A 13,913-nucleotide genomic window follows, 5' to 3' on the forward strand; every position below is an offset into this window, starting at 1 on the left:
TACAGTTCTGAGACCCATTTTTTTAATTTTTCAGGTCATAAACCATTAAATTCATCCCTTAATTTACCTTCTCAGAATTTCAGTAGTGCTTCATTTCAGCAGAGGAGTAGAAATTGGGGTGAAATCTTTCACTAGCCATAACTTGCTAACAACGCATTTTCAAACACATGTTTATAAGAACTTTTTCCATTATTTTAATGAGACAAATACGCCTATAAAGTTTAGCAGAATCCTCCTGGGATACTCTGTATATATATGTATACAGAGTATACATATATATATATATATATATATACGATAGGAAAAATTAGTAGTTCAAATAAACTATGTTGATGATGCGTGTATGAATTGTATTGTCACCTGAAGAAGTTTAGATAATTCTAAGTGAAACGTAGTGTATTTAATTTATAAGTTGTTTAATTGATTAGTTAACCCAAGAGATTAGATACTATTTTTAACTAAAATATGTCTTATTATTATAAGTAATTCTATCCAATCAAGAGGAAAATAAACTTAAATAAATTACATTTAAGTTAACATATATATATATATATAGTTATTATGTGAATATTTTACATTTGAAAAAAAATTAAACTGTTTTAAAAAAGTTTTCTATATGTATTCTATGAGAAGTATTTAAAAAATGTACATAATTTAGAAAATAATTTTCACTTCCTGTAAAATAAGAAAGTTTGTAAATATGTATTAATATTATACTAGGGTAATTGTTATATCCTTATAAAAATAAAATTATATAACGGGTTACTTCTTTTATTGTAAAATAAAATTGTTCCTGAAAAACGTTATGAAAAATGTTTTGTAAAACCACACTGGAAAAACACTTGCAGCCAACATTGTTTATGTAAAACCTTTTCACGTGGGATTAAATAGGTCTCATATGTTACGATATTTTAATAATCCTTTTTATGATTTATATATTATTTTCACTAGAATTGTCTTATAAAAACTAATTGAAATAAAATGAAAAAAATATTAATAAAACTTCAGAAAATTAAAAATTTTACTCTAAGAAAATGAGTTGGATAATGTAGCCATTTGTGCTTAAAGGAAGGATGGGATTTGTTCATCAGTGAAGGGAATACCCATTCCATCTGAATATACAACAGAATAATCTATAAGATTCCTAAGGAAAAAAACATTTATTACCATTTTGGTCATCAAAATGTCAAAATCAAAGCCTTTGCTAAGAAAATTAATATTCCATCAGTTATTATGAGTTGACTAAATATCCTGAACAAAAAGTCTACAAAATATTATTCAGTAAAAGTTCTGGTATTTCTCATGAATAGATCAGTCTACTAACCAGAATCATTTGTATAAATACTCTTGATTTTTTTGCCTTTGTATTATGGTAATCATTAAAATGAAGCACTATTTTCTGTAGCTGGATATGTAATAATTTTCTTACTTCAGTCACTATATTTATAAAATGCAGGAAATTAATCGTAAAGGATTAAAAAGTGCTTGTTTGCACAAATGTCCATTCCTGTGGTACCTTGGATAAAATGATACTTTGTAAGGTTGCAATAATTCAACTATAAGATATTTATATTAACAAATATATTGAATTATTAATAACTAACCTCTGAAAAAAATTTTGAATTAAAATGCAAAGTACTTAAAATTTTATTTCACTAACATAATTCTGATTTTTTCAGTTTTTTTGTTATTGTTATAAAATGTTTGTAAAAAGTGATATATAAAACTATTATTATTACTGCTACTAGTAGTAGTAGTAGTAGTAGCAGTTTGTAAAAAGTATGTTATAAAATATTTGTTTACGTTATAAAATATTAAAAATTTGTTTTTTTTTTTGTAGTTATTATTAATAAATAAATATATTTAATGAAAAAAGAAAAAAGTTAAAAAAAAAGGAAATGAAATCGGATTCTCGCCTTCCCCTTATAAAATCCAAATATTTCATTAATTAAAATTTAATTAGGCTATACTCTGGAACCAATGAAAATAAGTACCGCTTATCATTGAAAAGCTCTCAATGAGGACTTATTAATGCAGTTAAGAAAAAGCCCAAAATCCAATTTTTTTTATTTTGGGCTTTTTTGGACACTTTTGGTTCAGTCGATTGCAATCAAAAAGGGAGGGACGTTGCAACATTCCTAAAAAAAATTTCAACATTCTACGGCTAATAGTTTTTGAGTTATGCGATATGTATACGTAGTAAGTACAGACGTCACGCCGACGTCAAAAGGATCAAAATTCAAAATGGATTCAGAGATGGTCGAAATGGATATTTCGGTTGAAATCTGAAAACCCTAATTTTTCGTCATTACAATACTTCCTTTACTTCGCATAAGGAAGTAAAAATGTGAGCACACACATCAAACAAACAAGCCCACGCATCATCCTTTTTTATGGGAAAGAAAAAAGATTAATGGAAAAGAAGGTATGGGTTGGGAAAGAAGATAATTTCCATCTAGTGAAAAAAATTGAACTACCAACTGTAAAATAAATTGTATTTTTTCCTGTTTAGCCTACGAGAATCACCGTCAGGTATTACTTCAGAGGATGATATGTATGAGTGTAAGTGAAGTGTAGACTTGTACAGTCTCAGGTGACGATTTTTGAAATGTGTGGTTAATTGAAACCCAACCACCAAATAACACCGGTATCCGCGACCTAGTGTTTAAATCCGTATAAAAGTAACTGCCTTTACTAGGATTTGAACGTTGGTACTCCCGACTTCGAAATCAGCTGATTTGCGAAGAAGCGTTCATCATTAGATCAACTCGTTGGGTCAATAAATTGTATTGTGTACTATAAACATTAAGTTGTGTATACGTTAACATTTGTTATACTTAATTACTTTTTTACATTTTGTTAAATAGAACTATTGTAGACATAAGTTTTTTGAAATTTAAAAAAATACGTATGTATAGAATAAATGTAAATAACATACTCTTTATAGCATACAATACATTTTATTCTATACGGAGGTCCAGGTTTTGAATCCCGGCCAGGCATGGCATTTTCACACAAATCATTCATCTCATTCTATGAAGCAATACCTAACAATGGTCACCACGGAGGTTAAAAAAAATATATATATTTTATTCTACAGTTGTTAATTAAACTTTTTGTCATTATTTTTCTTAATTTTGATTTTTTTGGTATTGCAGTGTTTTCTATTATTTAATTTTTATTTAAAAATATTTAATTAAAATTATATTTGTGTTTTTGGAATAAAAAAGGAAAAAATTATGGTTAGAGTTGTATTAAAAAATTTCAACTCAAAAAACAGTTAAAAATGTTTAGGATTATGAAGCTTTTTGTTGTAAACGTTATTGTTGTTAAACTCATGAACGTTATTTACTTGTAGTTACAATTGGCAGAAACATTTAACACAATTGTATGTAATGAAACAAACAATGTGGCATTTTCATTCATACCATATAAACCATGTTACATCTAAATATATAACTACCTCGAGAAAAAAAAAAGCCATTGTCACTACCCATCAACATTGACCACAAGAATGACTGAAAACATTCATGATGCTTTAAAAAGTTTCTATTTAATTGATTTGGTTGTGTCATTTAAAAAGTTATAGTTTTAAATAAATATATTTTACTTCATGAATAATTAAAAGCTATTATTATTTTTTGTTTTAATCTCTTTACTTATACAATTAAGTCAAGATAATAATTAATCTATTACATTAATATTAAATATAAGAACTTTCATGAATGATTAATTAGTGTTCTGTATTATAAAATTTTATTGTGGAACTAGCTTATAAGCAATGAGGGTGTCAAGAACACAAGGGGTAAAAGAGACATTTTTAATCTTTTGAGATATTTAGGCTCAAAGTTTCAGTTTTGGTACAAATAGAAACAAGGCTTTAAGAAACCTATTTGCACATTCTTATACATATTGAACCTTACAGTGATTTTTGCAAAGTTTCACAAAAGTTTGACAAAAAGACTTTAAATTTATAAGAAGAAAATCAGACAATGATTTACTTATAACCCCTTTACTACTAAAGGTTGTAAATAAATATCATGCATATAGTTTAATACTCAAGAAAGCCTTTATTTAAAAAAGTAAAACTATCTATTTACAACACTGTTTTGGAATCTGTGACATAAAAAGGTACCATGACACAATTGATGAGTAAAATTATTATTTTAGTCATCATTTGTATCGTAGATGTTATCTACTCCATTAGTTTCATCATTTTCTTCTTTGTCAATACTTGTAACTGATTGTATTACTTGAGCATTTGAAGTAGACAGATTTTGGTAAAAAGCATGATAAACTGGAGGTAAATAAACCAGTTGTTCTATCAAGTCTCTGTACTTTGCATTTTTCAACCATTTTTTCAATAATGTTTGACAGGTGTGGCAATAAGTGTGCTTCTCTTTTTGTAATGTTTCTTCACCTGCTCACTAAACTTTTCCAGACTGCCACTTTAACACTTCTTGTAGAACAGTGTATCTGGAGAGGCCTTTCGAAAGTGTTGTCACTGCATGAATCGAATTCTGTTATCTGCTTTCCTAAAATAGGAATTAAGTGCATCAAGTTATCACACATTTGTACCACAGTAAACTTTCTGTTTGTTGAACTGATAAGTTGTGTCCAGTCTTCTGGTACATAAATTCTCTGTTTGAAATTCTTTTTCTTAGGTTCAATTTGTTCAAAATCTCTATCACATTCATTAAAAGTGTCCACTTAAAAAGAATTGGTGATTGACAATTTCAATGTTTTTAACAATATACTGTGCATTCAGAACTTTATGGTTAGGTGGCTTTTATACTGGCCTCTGTAAATGTCACTAAAAGCCATAATGTGTTTTACATTTGGAGGAAGTTGTAGAATAGATTTTAAGAGATGCAATTTCCTTACAGCCACGGGAAGCCTGATCTTCATGACACATGTACATGTGCACTGTACCAGTTTTTAAGTTGTGTATACCCAAGTTGTAGGTCCACAATTGTATGTAGTAATCAGCTTTGGAGTTTGATAGATTTGGTGCTGGCATTGTCTTTTGAAAATCAAATGAAATTACTAAATGATCCTCATTTTTTTACATTAATACAGTTATCTTTGGCCATCTGAGCTGCTTCAGCTTTTTACAGATGGAGCTTTCTTTATCTTCGCCTGTCTTTTTTGTTCAAATGTGCTATGGTCAATGGTTACTTTTAACCTGAAACAATTGTCACAAGTATCTGTATTTGGCCTATGAAAACTTAGATTGAATTCAGTTGTAAAAATATATCTGTAATAACTGATATTTTCAGGCTTTACCATTTTTTTTTTTTTTTGGCACAAAATTGTTCATACAGTTTATAGATTTCCTTTACATTTAAACCTTGAGGTAAGTGCGATTAAGATTTTTAGTCCTACTATTGTGAACACTATAATTGGGAAACATTTTTATGAGGTCTATTTTTTCTTGTGAAATTTTGTTTTTTGGAACTTTCTTTCCCCTATGGTCATGAAAAATGCCAGAAACAAACTTTTTTTCTTACTGACAATATTTTATAAATGTTTATTAGAGAAGCAGAGAGTTTTCTTAAAAATTTCCTGACATACTCTGAATCCCCCAAGATTGTAAGTGCACAAGACTGATTTATTTTTTGCACCTCTGTAACTTTTTCTTTTAGTAGTGTTTATCTCAATTTCACCATTCAACAAAGACAATTGTAATTCCCAGTATCCAAGATTCCATATTTACCAAAAATTCTCTGAGACAACATTCTAGAAGGTTTAAGTTACAGTTACACCTGCATTGATGATCATATTGAAGTAATTTCTTCCCCTTGTGAATTTTGCCTTTACAGTCCATGTATCCTTCACTGTTATGTTTTAGCTTTTTTGCTTTTAGTTATTTCCACATTTTAACTATTCCGACTTTCTTTTTAGAAGTTTAAGGCTCTGGAGATATGGCATTACTTGGTAAATTTTCAACATATGATTAATGACATTCTTTTGTAGTTGATTCCACTGACATATTTTCTGAAACAAAACAAAAGTATTTAGAACAGGATTTTGAGAAACTCAATGCAATCGTGAAAGCAAATAAACATTTTTGCAATTTAAATGGTGATTCATTCTTTGGGTATTACTAATACCACTTTGTATGATTTCATCTTATTTTACATGACCTGAGGATTATAAGGTGAATTAAACTAGACAGAAATTAATTTGAAATCAACCTTAAACAAAATATTTTATCTGAGTGTTAATTATATAATTTATTTCACCTTTTTACTAACTCTGGGTAAATAAATTTAAAAAAAACATTTAAATTAGGTCTTTAATACTTTTATCTAAACAGCATTATGTTATTTTCAATTTATCTTGTCTAGCACTCCAAACTGGTTTTGTTGCATAGTAATTTGAAAGAAATGATTTATTTTTTATGCATGAAATGATGGAATAGAGGTACATTATTATTATTTTGTTAATATTTAGATGAAGCGGTTTTTTTCTGTTCAAAAACATCTGATTGAGGATAAAATAAAACTTTCTATCTTTCAACAAAATTTTTCAGCTAGTTTTCATTAAATATCACAACATTGTTATAACTAAAGGAAAAGTTATTTACTCTTACCATCACTTGGGTTAGATGCCGTGTCTTTTTTCAGGCTGTAATTTTTCACATCTCTATCATAAACATCACCACATAGCAGCTAATGATCTGTAATTGAATAATTAAGTTTAATTTATGTAAAATAATGTTTTGTGAAAAATAATTAATAAACATGTTACAAACACATGAATCTCTTGATTACTATTAGACATAGCCTCTATCAAAATTATTTTTTGTAACCTCAAATTATTTTTTAATAACCTCTTCAAACTACAATATAAAAATAACCACTATCAAAGGGTATAACCTTTTTACATTGCTTTGAATATTTCAGTAATAATCAATAATAATAGCAAGTAACTACTGAAAGTACTCAAAACATAATTACCATCACTTTTTAGATTAAGGTCATGTTCATCCATTGTGCTTTGATATAATCGAACAGAATATAACAGTTGATATATATCATTAGTTGTTAAAACATACAGTTAAACTGTCTATAAACAATAAGTATCAAAATAATAGTAGTAAAAGTTTAATTTCACTTTAATATAGAACGCTGTAAACTTTGTAAACAACCACCTACAATGTGAAATAAAATAAAGCTTGAAACTAAAGGGGTATAAGTAGATTCACAGTTGATTACTTTTGGTAAAAAAGGGGTACAAGAGCTTTTATACCTCTTTCCCTCTGATATAAACACACATTTCAGTTAGAGTTTAAGTGATTTGTCTGTCTGTCCTACATTCTGTCAGTGTTTCACTTAAACCTCTTTACTACTAAATAAAATGGCAAATTTGTAGTTAACTGTCCACTCAACTCTGATTTTTTGAAAATATCACTTATACCCCTTTTGTTCTAGATGCTTCCACTATAGCAAGACTATTCATCATTTTGTAGGAAAAAAGTTAATATATTTTGTAACTATAAATGTACCTAAGCAACAGATTAGAATGTGTTTTGATTTTTTCCTACCTTCAAAATTAATTATTAATACTTAAGTTAGCTTGTTAATTTAACACCAATGCAACAAAATAGTTCTATTCTGTAAAATAATATTGCATTATAAATTAAATTTGTAAGTTTATTATTTCAAATCATTAAACACATAAATTACTTAAAAGGATGAATACTTCACAAAATAAAACATTCAAGAATAAAATTATAATGAAGCAAAAATTATTGAATTTCTTCTAAACAGAAAGCAAGTAGTGAAAATATACCCCTACCAGAACCATGTTATTTCATTCAGCATCAACCCACAACACTGCACCAAAATCACAGCTTGTTAGTTAGGTTATCTTCAGTCAATGCACACATCTGTGGTTGTATTTTTCTGCAAATAGAAAAAAAAAATGTTAACCAAATTTCATTGGATTTCTCAGTGCATGTTAAACAAATTAGAGGGTTTCTTAAGGTTAATAAACAAGATTGTATTGGGAAAGCTTTGGTCTTTGGAAATTTTTAGGCTTTGTTAGCTTAGATATTTTGTAATCTTTCCTTATCATTCTTTTTTACTCTTCCCATTTACCATACTCTGTCTTAATTCTTTTTTCTATTTGTTTTTATTCTTTTTTTCTTTTTTACAGATTTGCAATAAGAATCTGATGTATTTTCTATGGCCTGTTAATGTTTTTTATTTCATCTTATATGAAGATAAAGATGAAAATTAATACTTGTTTGTACTAAATTAGATTATTAATAAGATATATATCCCACTGGGCTAGTCTAGTAGTTAACTTATCATCGCAAATCAGCTGATTTTGAAGTTGAGAGTTCTAACATTCAAATCCTAGTAAGGCAGTTAGTTACTTTTATACAGATTTGAATACTAGATCGTGGAATACTAGAAAAAAAACAGGTATGTATATTTATATCTGTTCTCAGGAAATCATACTCATGAAGGAAGTGGCCTGCATCCTGTGCACAATAACTCTAAAGAAGCCATTATTGATTTTCAAATTTAACATTAGTAATTCTAAAATGGTTTTGTATGATAAATGGAATATTTAAACAGAAAATGTACTTGAAAAGTTGTTAAAAAAGAGTGATGTCCAATCATTAACTAGATTCAGAACATCCTTGTACAAAAAAAAAAAAAAAAAATAGTATTTTATCAAATTATTTTATATAAATTTACATTTATATTTATTTACATCTTATATAGATTAATAAAATGTATGCTTCCCTTCTATATACAAACTGCAAGGCTGGGGAAATTTACTGTGGTTCTAGAATACAATTACACCAAATCAAATCAGACTACTCAGTTGAAAGTTTACAGCATTAATACTCTCCAGGGATAATTGCCACCTTAAAATATGTTAGAATGTTTTCAAAGTAAACAGTATACATTGAATTTGCTTTGTGTTTTAGTTTCTCTGCCAGAGGTTGGAGTATTGTAACTTGTATTTGCTGCCTCTCAATTGTTGCACTTATGCACTAGCAGATGGGCTAAATTTCTATTTATACTTCCTTCACTTCTAGGGATCTCTTGAGAATTAAGTTTTCCTTCAGTCTTCTTTTTTATAGTGTAGTAAAATGTTTGACCTTCTAGAAACTGATTCTACAAGCTCTCTCTTCTAAAGCTTTCTGGATAAAACCAGAGTATCCCCAAGAGAATCCTCTCTTCCACATCAGAGAGATTATCAACATCCTTAGACTGCAACTAAACAATAGTTTTTGTCATGTAGTTGCAGTTAATGAAACCTTGATGGTTTTAGAATTTTTTCAAACAAAAAGTTTGTTTTTGTTTTTATATTTTTCCACAAGAGGCCAATAGTGTATTAGAGAGTGAGTAGAGAGATTTTTGTGCATGTTCCTAGTTTTAAGACCGATTTCCCACAGCCTTCTGTTCATTTTATCCTGGCCAAGAGTCAAGTACTGCTTGATATATAATACCAATGTCTTGGAAACTACAAGCTGTTGACCACCCTACAGCTGTAGGGTATTAAAACTATATGTGGTACGTTACTTACTAGAGCTGTAAGGCAAGAAAGGACTGTTGGACCTCATAAGGCAAGATAACACAATCTAGACTCACTTCCAAATCTTTCAAACTGAAGAGGAATCAGCACTCCCTCCTGTAATCTCTATCCTACATGCATAAATTTGATAGGAAAAGAGAAAGTTAATGAAGGAAAATAAGTTAGAGGGGAAAGAGGTTTTGGATAACAGATGATCTAGGCAGAACAAGAGTTACTAAGAAAGTGACAATGACCCTGAAGAGTTTGAACAAGGAATCTCTAGTGTATACACAGGTGAAAAAGAAGCACTTCTGTAATTTCATGGAAACTATTGCACCACAATTACTTACTTAACCACCCTAGAAAGCGATTGTCAATTTTTGTTCATACGACTAGTTATTTTGATGGTTTTCACTCAGTATATTTTTTTATTAGTTAATGTTTATAAAGCACAACGTAGCTGAATTTCACAATTCCAACTAAAGAGGTCATATAGTTTGATTGATATCCTTTGATGTAAAATCAAGTCTAGAGTAATATTCAGGAGAAATGCACTGAGATTGTTTTGAACGTTTGATTTCATTACCTACATCAAGTGATTTGCATTTCAAAAATATTGTCAGGACGTGGTTGTCGGAAAATCCACTCTATTCGGAATTAAATTTTTCTTACTTGTATAGGTCATTGCAATTTCTGTTTGTGAGTTCGTGCTTTAATTTTATTTTACTTTTTTAAAATAAAACAGCTAATCTACAGTGGATTTCTTTGTTACTGGGTTATAATTATTCTTACGCATCAGTTTGATTTTAATTACTATGAACAACAAATTCTAATTATTCTCACACCCTACTATTTCAAAATATAAAAAAAATTAATGTAAATATTGATATGATTTAATTTAAAATAAATATTAGAATTTAACTGATAGACTCCTGCTACAGCAAAAGAGGTGTGAATTCATGACGCACAAAATGTTTTTGCTTTTCTCATACAAAGTAAAATGCATTTCCATGTTAATTTCTCATAGTGTTTTAACAATGTTATCTATGAAGTTTTAACAAAATTAACATATATATATTAATTTAAGTTACTGCATACTGAACAACCAAGGCTTTCTTGTAAGAACGTGGCATGCAGATATGGGTCGTGGAAGTAACAAACGGAATAGAAATTCAAGACAAAACTTTACAGCAAGTGAGTACATTAAAGCTAGGTTTTCATTTACATTCATACATCATCCTCTGAAATAATCCCTTAAGGTGGTTCCGGAGGCTTTCACATACAAGACACGTGCACCGGTCAGGCAGCTGGAAATCTCAGGGGAGAAAATCCCTTTTGAGAAAACAGTTAAGTATAACTGGGATTAGTCTTGGACAGGCGGCTTACCTTCGGGGAACATGTTAACTATGTGACCAGGAGGGCTAAGGCTGCCAGGGCCTCACTACACCCAGTACTGAACAGTGCCAGCCCATACTCACTGGCAACTAAATTACTCATTTTTCGGCTGTACGTACTGCCGATTCTGACATATGCTTACCCGGCATGGGGTGCATTGTTGAGCTCCACGCTTCAAAAGAGGATTGAGGCCGTCCAAAATGTAGCATTGCGGACGATATTTGGAGCTCCGTGGTTCGTCAGAAACGCCACTCTCCGATGCGACGCGAGATTACAAATCGTGTCCGAAGTGGGAGTGGCGCAGACTGTTCGGGAGAGCGGCGTGTCCGAACATGCTCATCTTCGGGACATCTGAGAAGAGGACCCAACTCCTCAAGGTGTAAAGAAGCGGCCTCACGCCGTATTGGACGAACCACCGTGAAGATGCGGTGCGGGAGTCAGGATTGATAAACCAGGCTTAGGGGCCTCTGTATCGCGTGAGCTCAACCGGAAAAACGCGTTAGAAAATTTCCGGAATCGCGAATGAACATTTTTAGTGTGAATTATAATACGAACTAACGAGCTGTGCCGTCTCGCTGAGAGACAATGAAAGGTTTATTCAAACAAAAGTTCAGACAACAAAAGTTTTTTTTTTTCAGATTAACAACTACCGTACCGACAATTCTGTAAAATTGGAGCCTTTCCACAATGCCGACAGAGGTAAGAAATCGAATAAATGCCGTTTGGCGTCGGAAATGCGCGGTTTTTTTTTCTTTTCGCTTGAGAGATTTGTGCCCCCTATTCTATATATACAATACAGCTTGATAATTAATATTTTATTTATATTAATATCAGAGATGTATATTTATGGCGCCCACCGGCAGAAGGAGGGGAAATCCCTTTCCTTTTTATCCTAACCATCACAAATAAAATAATAATAAACTTTCCTTTTTTTTTTCGTGTGTTTGTTCTGTTTCTTATGCTCCAGATACCACACCCACGACAGCCAACATAACTGGTTTCTTCACTGCGGCCACGCGGTCCTCCCAAACCCTTCCCGGAGACACGTGAGTCTGGAAGATTAATGTTATTTTGTGTGAGCAATCTGCTTTTTACTTCTGCGGCAAAAGGCGATCGCCGCTCCCAAACCGTGATCGCGAATCATGTTTTACCCAAATTGTATGTTCCCCTTTTTCCTTTCCTTTCAAGAACGAAGAAGAGGGAACGAGCCAAGCAGTCACCAGCCCAGCAGCCACCGACAGCATAGAAGAAAGAAGAAACCTGCACTTTCCCCCGTTCAGCCCTTCAGGGCCACGGGAACATCAAGGTTATTGGTATGTAATTTCGATTACTGCCGAGTCTCGGAAAGTGCAGGCCAAAGAAGAACGAAGAGGTCAACTGAAGAATAAGAAAAAGAAGAAAGAAGACCCACTACGCGACCCGACGTCACGGACAGGAGTCCGGAAAAAGAGCCCAGCAGAGAAGCACCGTGAAGGGCAGCCATTGAAGAAGTGGATGAAGATCTTCTCCTTATCCATTCCTTAAAACATCTCAATACTTACAATTAATTAAATTAGATCAGCAATTGCGACTCCCTCCGGAGAAGGGGGCGCATTGCTCCCTCCAAACAATTAGTGCCCCGTTGTGGCGTATTCCTGCTAGCCTATGAAGCCTTAGCACCGAAAGGACTTCAGTGGACGGTCTGAAGGGGAATTACGTCGGGAGCACGGGTTTTAAAAGCCTAGTCTCCCGCGGTCGGACTCAGAAATGGGTTTGAGAACGCTGGTCCAAACGGATATGGAACGCTATTCACAAATCCGTCCATAAAATTAAATTAAAACAAAACTTTAAACTTAGACCCGACATTAAAATAAAAACTTGAAACACGCCCGATTAACAGAATCATACAGCAGCAAGGGACACTGTCCAGGCTCTGCGATTTGAACGGAGAAATTTGTGAAACTCCCGCCACTTTTGCGTTCTGTTCCGTTCCGTTCCGGAGGCTTAAAAAAAATACTATTTTTACCATTACAATTCGTTGCGTGCTACTTAAAAGGTTTTGCTTGCAACTGACAACTTGAAAAAAAATCTGATGTGGACACTATATGACTTTCTTGTATGCTTCTTAAATTACATAAACACTTTTTTTTTTTAATGAAAAGAGTACATAAAATTTTATTTCATTAATAACTTCTGATATTTTTTCTTTCTTTTTTTTATTGTTTATTTCATTTTTTATTATTTATTGTAAATTTTTTTTACAATCGTAGGTTAATAATTATTAATAAATCAATATATTTAAACAAAAAAGGGTTAAAAAAGAAAAGGATGAAGTAGGATTCGAACCGATGTGCCTTCCCCTTGTAAGATCCAATTATTTCATTAATTAAAATTTTAGTTGGCTATAACTCTGGAACCAATGAAAATAAGAATCACTTATAATATGTCGTTTAAAAACTCTCAATGACGGCTTATTATTGCAGTTAAGCAAAAGTCAAAAAAAAAATGGATTTTGGGTACTTTTTGTACAGTTGATTGCAATCAAAAGGGGAGGTGCACAAATAGATGTTACAACAGACCTAAATCCAAAATTTGAACATCCTTCGGCTAATTGTTTTTTTAGTTATACGAGATACGTACAGACATCTCGCCGAAACTAGCAAAAAAATGGGTTCTGCAATGGTCAAAATGGATATTTCCGTTGAAATCTGAAAACCTAAATTTTTTTGCCGATCACAATACTTCCTTTATTTCGTACAAGAAAGTAAGAAAACACAAATTGAGTGAAATATTTTTCTGTGTTGTAATAACTTGCTATAAATTAATTACAATTTAATAAACTAGATTAATAGATGAAATCTCTTCAGATTTTTTAAAACAACTGGTTTAAATTATTCCATTAATTTCTACAGCTAAAAGTATTTTTCTGTTTTATATGCTCTTTCTAATATAGAGAGCACCGATTCTATTTTGAAAGATACTCGTTTTCGTATCAAAGG

This window comes from Lycorma delicatula, chromosome 1 (genome assembly GCF_047948215.1).
Source record: "Lycorma delicatula isolate Av1 chromosome 1, ASM4794821v1, whole genome shotgun sequence".
In the NCBI taxonomy this organism is placed as follows: domain Eukaryota; kingdom Metazoa; phylum Arthropoda; class Insecta; order Hemiptera; family Fulgoridae; genus Lycorma; species Lycorma delicatula.